Source organism: Antedon mediterranea, chromosome 6 (genome assembly GCF_964355755.1).
Source record: "Antedon mediterranea chromosome 6, ecAntMedi1.1, whole genome shotgun sequence".
In the NCBI taxonomy this organism is placed as follows: Eukaryota; Metazoa; Echinodermata; class Crinoidea; order Comatulida; family Antedonidae; genus Antedon; species Antedon mediterranea.
Window position 1 is genome coordinate 16,105,296 of NC_092675.1, and position 10,555 is coordinate 16,115,850.

Consider the following 10,555-nt stretch of genomic DNA (forward strand, 5'->3'; position numbering starts at 1 on the left):
GTTATTAATCATCTAAGACACTGTGAAACAGAGTAGGTTTAGTTTTTCGAATGTCAAGTATTTTCAATAATGGTAACCGACAGAAAACGTACAAGGAGAACGTCCTTGTAAAACCTTTTTACCCATAGGGTTGGTGAAATCTGTCCATAATAGGTTACTTTTCTGTCCATAATAGGTTACTTTCTGTCCATAATAGGGACTAGAGGGCGCTGTTGTTTGTCCATAATAGGTGACTTTCATATTGGCTGTCCAAAATAGGTGACTTTTTGTCCACAATAGGCGAGTTTATTGGAGTAGTGCGCCATCCATTGTGTTGTCCATAATAGGTGATTTTGTTGGCGTACTCGTACGTACGTGTAGTTTATTTCGCGAGTAGAAGTAATAGTATTATTATTTAATACTAATTTGCTTTCTCTTCAGACTTCGAGGCTACCTAGGCATAGCTAGTAGGAGGCCTAATTAGTATAATTATTTAAGTCTCTATAGCCTCTAGGCCTAGGCCTAGGCTAGTCCTGTTTTAGTTAGGCTACCTCAGGCCTACTACTACTACTACTACTACTAGCCTAGGCCTAGGCTATAGCTGGAGTCCATTTGTTATTGTCCACTAATGAAATGTGAGCTTTTTTTTTCTAGGCCTACTAGCTTACAGCAGGGGGTACCTCCCTGCTACAGTAGGAATACAAATGACGTGGGCTCATATTAGGTAGATAGGTTTCCTACTACAAACAACTAGGCCTATCCTCATTATCTGTTTTTTTATTATTTTAATATGAATATTTTACAGACTACTCGTAACTATACTGCCTAACTGCAGGTCAGGTCTGGCGGACTAGTCACACAGTCTTTTACTAATACCACTGCCACCACCGCACACTAATATACTTTGAAGACCGAAATCAGCTACTACTAGCCTAGTCTACTAGACCTATTGGTAGTTTGTCTTTAAATCACAGACATCTAGATTGCTAGATTGACCTATTAAAATTTTAGTTTTTTTAATTATTTTTTGAATGAATGAGTCTTATCCAGACAGTTAGTAGGTTGGCAGTATAGTAGAGCCAGAGCTATTGTTACTGTATGTTATTAATTATGTCATCTATTTAAATCTCAATTTTTCCCATATTTTTTGCATGTATTAAAGATTGTGTACAGTGTATCTTCTGATCAATGTTATAGTACAGTAGCATGGACATTAACTAGGGTAAGTAACAGATAGGCCCAACCTACAATTGAAGAAAAATACTTTACATATAACCCACTAGGCCTACATCTTTTAGGACATTTTTCAATATGACCAAGATACTGTAAAATCCCAAGAAGAAGCCTATTTAGAAAAAGTATTTGTTTGCAAAAGTAATCTTCGGAAAAGAAGGATACAATTTAGTCAAACATTTTCAGAGAGACAAACTGAATTTTATCAGTACCGTAGTAGAAAAACTGACAATAATTTTTTAACATTCTGATTTGAAATGTTCTATTCATTTGAATTGCTAAGAAATTAAAAGTAGATATTTTTTTTCCATTCATTATAAACATTACAATCACAGTACAAAGAATAGATAAATCCACTAACAAATTCATGCAGAAAATATTTCAAAATTTAATTGAATGTTATATTATTAAAGCATTCATTCAATAAAGCATTTGTCTTTAAAACATTTAATATCAGTTTTCATATAGTGAGTATGGTAATAATTGACTGACAACTGGTATAAACTTAAATTTAGTAAAACAATCCTACATATCTTTTTTTAAATGCAATAAAATATTTAAACATAACTGTGTCCCACCATACAACATGAAAATTTGTCTCAGCATTACTAAGATTGAAGTTACTTGCATTATACAATACTTAAACATTATTATAGTATTTAAATGCTTCCTTTTTTTTATTATAGGCATACAGATGTTTGATATTCTGCTCATATACAGTATGCTGCTGAAATGAAAAAGTACATCACTTCAACATATTATTTTTGATCATAATCATCGATCAATAATTATAGTAATAAACATAATAATTATGGTGTATTTTATTTATCCTTGCTATTTTTTAAATTGTAGTTTAACCATGTTTTTACACTTTTAAAATTAATATAATTCAGTATTTTTTAAATGTGATTTAGATTTTGAATAAACTGTTCTGAATACAGAACAAAGGTGTTGATTGTACACTGCGTGTATGTAAACTTGATTTCTAATTATTATTAAACATTAAAATGTATTCATTTAATTAAACAATATAATAAATGGATGAGATGTGCTGCTGTTGATCCACTTTAGACTGGGATGGTTTGTCATTGAGCTATGTGGATCCAGAATTTTGAAATAGGGGAGGACCTAAAATGACGAAATGAAGTGCTGAACTGTGATGTCTTTTTCAATATTAAATTGATAAAGTTGATTTTTATTATTAACAAAACAAAATAAAGTCCAAAGAAAAAAAAATACAACAATTACATTGAAACACCAATGCATTAAAAATAACAGTTTACATTTTCATTATCTTAAAAAAATAAAACTTTATTATTAATATTATTATTAGAGTATATGGGGTATTTTTTATTTTGTAAAAGAACGTGTGGGTTTGGTGATTTATTTAAACTTGCAATAGTATGGTAAGTTGCGTAATGTCTGTCCGTACTATCAAACCTAAAATGAAGTTCAAATTAAGTTATTTGTTGCTGAATAAATTTCACATTTCATTATTATTAGTGGACAATAACAAATGGACTAGACTTAGGCTAGTAGTACTAGTAGGCCTATAGAGGTAGCCTAACTAACAGGACTAGCCTAGGCCTAGGCTAGAAAGACTTAAATATTAATTTATACTAATTAGGCCTCCTAGGTAGCCTCGAAGTCTGAACAGAAAGCAAATTAGTATTACTTCTACTCGCGAAATAAACTACGTACGTACGAGTACGCCAACAAAATCACCTATTGGACAACACAATGGATGGCGCACTACTCCAATAAACTCGCCTATTGTGGACAAAAAGTCACCTATTTTGGACAGCCAATTATGAAAGTCACCTATTATGGACAAACAACAGCGCCCTCTAGTCCCTATTATGGACAGAAAGTAACCTATTATGGACAGAAAAGTAACCTATTATGGACAGATTTCACCAACCCCGCTCTTTTTACCCGAGTCATTATCATTCCGAGAACCTTCGTTTACACTTCCTAGAGGAGAGCGAGCAAACTAGAGGTCTAACCCTCTAGTTAGACGTAATTGTTGTTGAATATTTGATAAAAATTGTTAAGTTGTTCCATACTTTTGCAACTCCAACGTTGAACGATTATTTAATTTAATAGTCATAGTGGGGTATTATATATCTGTTATATAGAGGACATTGACAACTTTAGCCTTATATTTACAATTTACAATCCTGTGAGAAGTGACAATTTTAGAACATTGTGTACAAACAACAATTTATGCACATATATTTAAAAAAAAATTATTTAAAGAATTTAATTTTTAGTGGCGGCCATTTTGAAATCCAAGATGGCCGACAGATTATCGCTTTACATAGTTAGGATTGTATAATGGGTACAGTAATACCATCAAAACGGACTTGTTCCACATTCATAATTTATATTATTGGTGATATTCTGATTTTTAATAGGGTTATTTGAATGTTGGCGGCCATCTTGAATTTGGTCCTTTAAATGTCTTTTGAAAAAATGGCAACATAATTTTTTTCATTCCTAATATTATCAAGATATGAAAAAAAGTCAAAGTTTGCTTTTAACAAAAAATATACACGACATTCATATAAACGACATACCAGCCTACACTATTACGCAATACACATTATCACTTTTATGATATGGGGGATAAGTAACAAAAACAAGAAATAGTTTAAAGATATTTTGAGTCCCAAAAAATTGAGGTTTTTTCAAATTTGCTTTTGAATGTGTCATTTTAATGTCACATAATAGTTATTCACTTTAACCAAAAAGAGATCGAAAAAAAATTATTTACCTAAAAAAAATGTAATTTAAAGTAATTATATAATTAAACGTTTCTTTTCTGTTTGTATACATGAATAAATTGGGGTTTTTTTGTTATAAAAGTGAATAACTTTTGTATTTGAAGTAAAATACTACAAGAATTCATACTTTGATATGTCATAATTGTGCAATTGAAATTGAAAAATAAAAAATACTGAATCTGTAAAAGATGATGTGCTTATTAAATAATTTAAATAATTATGTCTAAATAATATTACTTTATTATACTAAACAGACTCATTGTTGGGGGTCACTTCATCAAGCCTAGATGCTTCAAGTGTCAACAAATTGTATCCTACTGTATTACAACCAAAAACTTTACTATTAGGCCTACTGTATATAGACTGTTTTGATAATAATTTAATGATTATCTGACAGCGAATTACATATATCGGTCTATAATTGACAGTCAAATGGGACTCATTGTAAATACCAGAAATAATGTTTTGATTATTTGACAGTGAATTACTATAATACTGGCCTATGTTGACAGCAAAAACAAAGTCATTATTTATTAAACAAGATTTTATAGATTACTGTCTACATGCATCTGTAATACTGTATTATCAGCAATTTTTTTCATAGACTCTCTTCTCCCAGACGTGCTTTGGGGTTTGTAATTTTAGCATGACCCGTCCTAGTTTACAAAGTACCAAAAACGTCGGCCTCTAGAACTATAACTGCCGCTTGCTTTAGCTTCTGAATGAGTAGTCTTCTTGGGGCGTACCTGGCTGAAGCAGCAGCGTAATTAAAGGGCTGCCATGAGACATTTGGTATCAATCCAAACTGATTTCGAAAACCAGTTTATTGCACTACGGAATTCAGCTACAAGTGGTATGTCAGTAACTAACTATAATATTCCATCTGGCTTGGTTTGACTGATATGCAGCTCTGGAAGCGATATGGCGATAAAGCGATAACAATCAGTTCGTGACTTACACAAACTGGGGTATAAACCAGCTAGACAATGGTAATCATAACGGAACATGGTCATCTATGAAACATGCAAAGTTCAGTAACAACATGGAACGACACGCCATGTTTCTATCAACTATTTAATGTGAGCTTCCACAATACAAAGCGGATAAGTCACTAATGAGCCAAAACTGGCTTACTGCTTGGTTCCCACTGGAGACGCAAAGCAATGACGTCAGCGAAACGTAAGTGATTTGACCAATCACAAAGTGATGGATCATCCGAACTGTCGCTTTTTATTTGTCTATAATTGCGTTGAATTTGGTCCTTTGCATTGCCTCTCAAAACTAAGCTTTATGTTGAAATATTTCACATAATTTATTCAGTCAATGGCTTCTTCACCACCTCCTTTCGGAATGAAAAACGGATAGATTGTTTTTGTGTTTTGGGTGAACCTGAAGGTTTTTGGGGAAAACGCAATTTTAATCGAATGAATGAATGACGATCCTACAGTACCCTCAAACCTGAATAGGCTTATAAAGGTGACTTCTTAGCCAGTACAACAGATTTTAAACTTACTATAGGCATCTGACCTGACAAAATATCTGGTTGCTTTAGACTTGATCCTCCTTAGTAGATTATATACGGTAATTCAGTTTAATATTCGTAAAGAGTAAAACATTTGCCACCCATGGCGTATCATACCTTTGCTGGAAAAACAAAAACAAACGACGCTCTGTAAACAAAACAAGGGCATATAGATGGCTGCAGTCGAGTGCTCTGCTCAAGTTAGTGTTTACCGACCAACCGACTGACCAACCGACCGACATAATGAGCTGTAGCAACGAAGACTTTAAGGCAATCCTCTCCAATATAAAACTATTTTGTAGCCTATTCCGCTGCCTCACTTCACTGTAAAAAAGTGTTTAGATCTTAAACACGTATTTTGTATACACTTTTCCCACATCTTTATCTTTTAAACACGTAGTTAAATGTTTAGCGTGCTTAAAACCTAAACGTGTTTATAGCTACATGTTGTTTTCCTCCACTCGTTTAGCAGTCAACATGTCACTATTTTTTTCAGTAACATGTTTAGGTATGTGTTTAGCGTTGCGTGCATACGATTTTACCCTGGCGAAAAAAAAACTCCACACATAATAAGCTCCACACGTTTGAAACCTGAATGTGTCTTTATATTGTTCCACATGTTTAACAATCAACACGTCACTGATGTGTTGAGTTGGATACAGACTACATGTTTATCAATGTATTTAGAACCTAAACATAGGCCTATGGCTAAATGTGTGGAAAAACTGGTTACAAAATACATGTTTATGTTTAGATAAGCCAAACACATCGACGAACTGCAGATACTTTTTCTTTCTTTGTAAGATAATTAGCTAGTCAAAATGTTTACAGCTCACTATGTTGGTCGGATGGATGGTCGGTCGGTTGGTCGGTTGGTAAACACTAACTCAAATTTGAGCACCCGACTGCAGCCATGTATATGGCCTTGTTATCACAAGATACTGAAAAAAAATATATTTCTGAATCATGCCTACGAGTTAATGAAGTTAATTAAATTGATAGAAATTCAGACATTCAAATTAACTAACTTCTAATCAAACTAATGACGAAATGCATTTCCAACCATACATGATCAGCTTCCAGAGTTAAATAATTCACTGACACAAAACGGTAACAGCAACATTAACATTCATACTATTTATAACTGAAACTTTATACAAATAATTTCAATTTAGTATGCAAAATTTGGATCACAATTAAACAAATTCCTAAACATATTTGAGTTCCTCTATATTGAGTGACTGTTCTGTTCAACTGCTGTTAGAATGCTTTTCAAAGTTCAACCAACCAACAGTATATCAAGAGTTTGATCATGTCGATAAGCAAATAATAAAAAAACAACAAATTAAACACATTTTTTTTTTAAAGTTATATATAATAAATGCAGAAAAACATTCAAATTGCAAACACATCTGTGAGTTCTCCATGTGTTTAAATAATCAAATATATTATTTTCTGCTATAGTTATTCAACCGCTGTTCAACCTACCAACATTTAATTTAAAAATTTGTATAATTTTGATTAGCAAATAGGCCTAAATCGTAAATACAAATAAAAATAATAATTTCAATATAATGCAACATTTAGATTTTTTTTTAAAACACCAAAAACAAAAATGGTGAAACATCTGTGTAGCTCCCCCAAAAAAGAAGCTCGTTTTATACTTGAATGACAATTATCTTTACGAGTAGCAAATAAAACATCAAACTGATAATTACCGGTATAATAATAATAACAACAATTTAATTATGCAACATTCAGATTGCAAACAAAATAAAACATGCTAAACATCTGCGTAGTTCCCCAAACAAGCTCTATAAAAAGACACCACGATTGGTCTGACTTGATACCTAAAAAAATAGAAGTTCGCTTCACAAGTAGAGAAATTCTGGAAATGGTATACCGCCGTTTTACAATATTATTATTTGTTCGTAAAAATCAGGTACAGATTTCAAGGAATGCGGTAGGCCCAATTAGGCAATGTGTTCTCCATTCAGGGTTCACAGACAGCAATAAGAATAATGATTCGGTTGCTTATGTAGGAATTGTCATACCTATTATTACTGCCCTCCTCTGAGAAAAGGCTGTTTTTGAGTGGTGTGCAAAACGCGCGTTTCAGTTCAGTGATTTACAGGTAGTTGATGGTGCATTTTGTAGAAGTACACTACAAGTATTACCAAATATGTCATGCACTCTGATTTGGGGTGTCAAAATAGAGTCTTAGTTATAGGTGGTAAATTGCTGGATTTTGTGCATGAAATAAAATATCTCGGTATCCCTAAGCAAATTTAAGATGAGATACTCTTGTTAGCAATATGATTTCTAATAGTACCACCCGTAGATTATATATGCTTAATCGTCTCAAGCGTTTTGGAGTTTCTGCTTCCGATTTGGTGTCCGTTTATGTGGAGTACGTTCGTCCTATTGTCGAGTATGCCTCACCAGCGTGGCATGGTTTTATTACTTTAAAACAGTCTCTCATGATTGAGCGAATTTAAAAAAGGGCGTTTCGGATTATATTGGGACCTAAGTACGACACATATCTTAACGCACTTAAAAGTACTAATCTTTAGACGCTTGATACGAGAAGAATTAAATTATGTAAAGAATTTGCACATCCATGCGTCGTTCCAATTCCTTCAAAGAGTGGTTTCCTATTAATTCTCTCTCACAGTATGCTCCTTAGAAAATCCAACGAATTTCTCATTCCCCGTGCTCGAACCGAAAGAGTATGTCAAAAATGCTATAGGCCTCCGTTTCTCGCTAAACTCCTTAATGACAAATGATTCTTGTTTTATTGGGCGTCATGTGCAATTTCTCCTCGCGTGCTTGTGTGCTACTTTTTGTCTATTTTCAATTTTCAATTCGATTTTCAAATTTTGTACCTTTATATTTTTATATTTGTTAATTTTTTAGAATTTTTTGTCCTTTTGATGTGTACATTATCATGTTAATATTGTTTTAATTCAGCCTTGTGCTACGATTACGATATATTGAATAAATAAATTTTATCAGCGTTTATGAACCTAGTATATTATTATAATGTAAATGTGAATTATATCCAATTGTGGTTTTAAATTATTTAAACGTTTAAATTAGCTATAAATGCATCATGTAGCCCTATATGTTTATATAATTGATTAAAAATACGGTAAAATAAGGTATTATTATTAGAACAATTTTAACAGAATTCCTTACGTCAATTGTGTATCTTTTTTAATTAGCTACCGTATTCATAAAGTAATGATCTGATTGGATAATCGTTCTTTGTCATTCAGCATTTACCCAGGGTACTGTATTTAATTGCAGATGCAGATATTTCATATCATAGCTAGCTGGTGATAGATTACACCACTAAAAGCCAAAAAACCAATTTAGTAAAAGAGATAATGCCTTTTCTCAGAGAAGGGCAGTTAGCCTTCACTCTGGACCCAAAATTGTCGGAAAAATTCCAAGGGTTTTTTTTCTTTAAAAAAAAAAAATAACTTTTTAAAACTGTAATCGGAGTCACCTTTGTCATGCCCATACCCCACTTGTTAATATATCCTATTTATCGTCGATCGTTATCGTCTAGTGTAAAATGCCATATTAATATGTAGTAGTATTCATTACGATTGTTATAAATAAAAATAGTATGATTGACTTATATATTTTAATTTTATATAATAAGCGCAAAATGAAGATTGTTATACTTGCCCCGTATACTCAGCACTGACAATTGTTACCGTCGAGGCACATCATCATCCACTCCAATTGTGTCCTCCATTTTAACTTCCTTTTAAGACAGTTGCTACCGAACCTTAGCAAACAAATTGTAATGGTTTGAAGCAAAGAGGAGCTGTAACTGTCACTTCAAGGGGGGGGGGGGGGGGTGTGTATTAGTTTAGTTAAACTTTTGATAATGAATGACGTGAATGACATTAATCCAGTAGTGATGATGACAATTGTCTTGGGCCTCTTATTTTAAAATGTCGACTATTTTTCATAATGTGTACAGATGTCAGAGTTAAAAATTAAGACGAACTCATCTTATTTTAGTAAAATTAAAGATGTATAACGTATTAAACTTTGATATGCCATTTTGCAGTGTCAGTAAATTATTTAATTCCGTAGGAAAACAAACGAACTAAGATGATTCCACATAATAACATTAAACATAATAATACACGATTAAATAAAAAAAACAAACGCACTTTTCTGACAGACAATTTAGTTTTTAAATCCCAGTTTTTGCAGGTAAATAATAATTGTTATCATTATCAAGTGAATAAACATTACTAAACCAAATTAACAATCAATAGGCCTACAAACCACATTCATATATCAACTGTATAGAATATTATCCTATACTAATTTATGTTTTAAAAAGAAAGAAAGAAATGTTTAATTTAATTTGAATTGTGTATATGCCTATCCTAACATATAGACCAACTATAGATACTTTCTAACAATATTTTTCTTCAATCAAAGGAGGGAAAATGGAACATTAGGTGATCGGTACCAAGGACGTAAACCGGTTTCTCACTAAACTTTGGGATTCATACATGGCCATTCCACCACATAGCATTGAGTGATGTGTCACGTCTAAAGAAGGTACTTTTAAATGAACCCGAGAATCGGAGGTTCACGAAAGGTGCTTTTAAAGACTATCACCTCGGTAAAGAAGATTGTGTTCATCTTTGGATGGGTAAAAAGGGGAATGGAATGACGCACCATTTGCTCATAAAAAGCATTATACTTCCACAGGTCAGGAAATGCCAATGAGCCAAATTATACTGAAATTAAGCATTATATTTATTTATTTATTCAGGTATAAAACACATGTACAAAACAGCAGCCATTGGCAGATAACGTTTGTTTACAATCAATATACAAATTTAAAGTAAAAGAAGCACAATTATAAACAGTATAGAAAAATAACTATATCTTATAAAACACAAAATACAATATTATTCGTTCATAAAATTAAGTACGTTATTATTTTTATTATTTTTATTATTATTCAAGATTATTATTAGTATATACATTATTAAAA

At 32.3% G+C, this 10,555-nt stretch overlaps 1 long non-coding RNA gene across 1 annotated transcript; it reads left to right on the forward strand.

Annotated features, from left to right (window-relative positions):
* The first annotated feature begins 182 nt into the window (after positions 1 to 182).
* Positions 183 to 2,059, forward strand: LOC140052712 (uncharacterized). Its single transcript, XR_011845657.1, has 3 exons — positions 183 to 326; positions 1,142 to 1,201; positions 1,899 to 2,059. It is a non-coding gene; the product is annotated as an uncharacterized lncRNA (long non-coding RNA).
* The last annotated feature ends 8,496 nt before the right edge of the window (positions 2,060 to 10,555 follow it).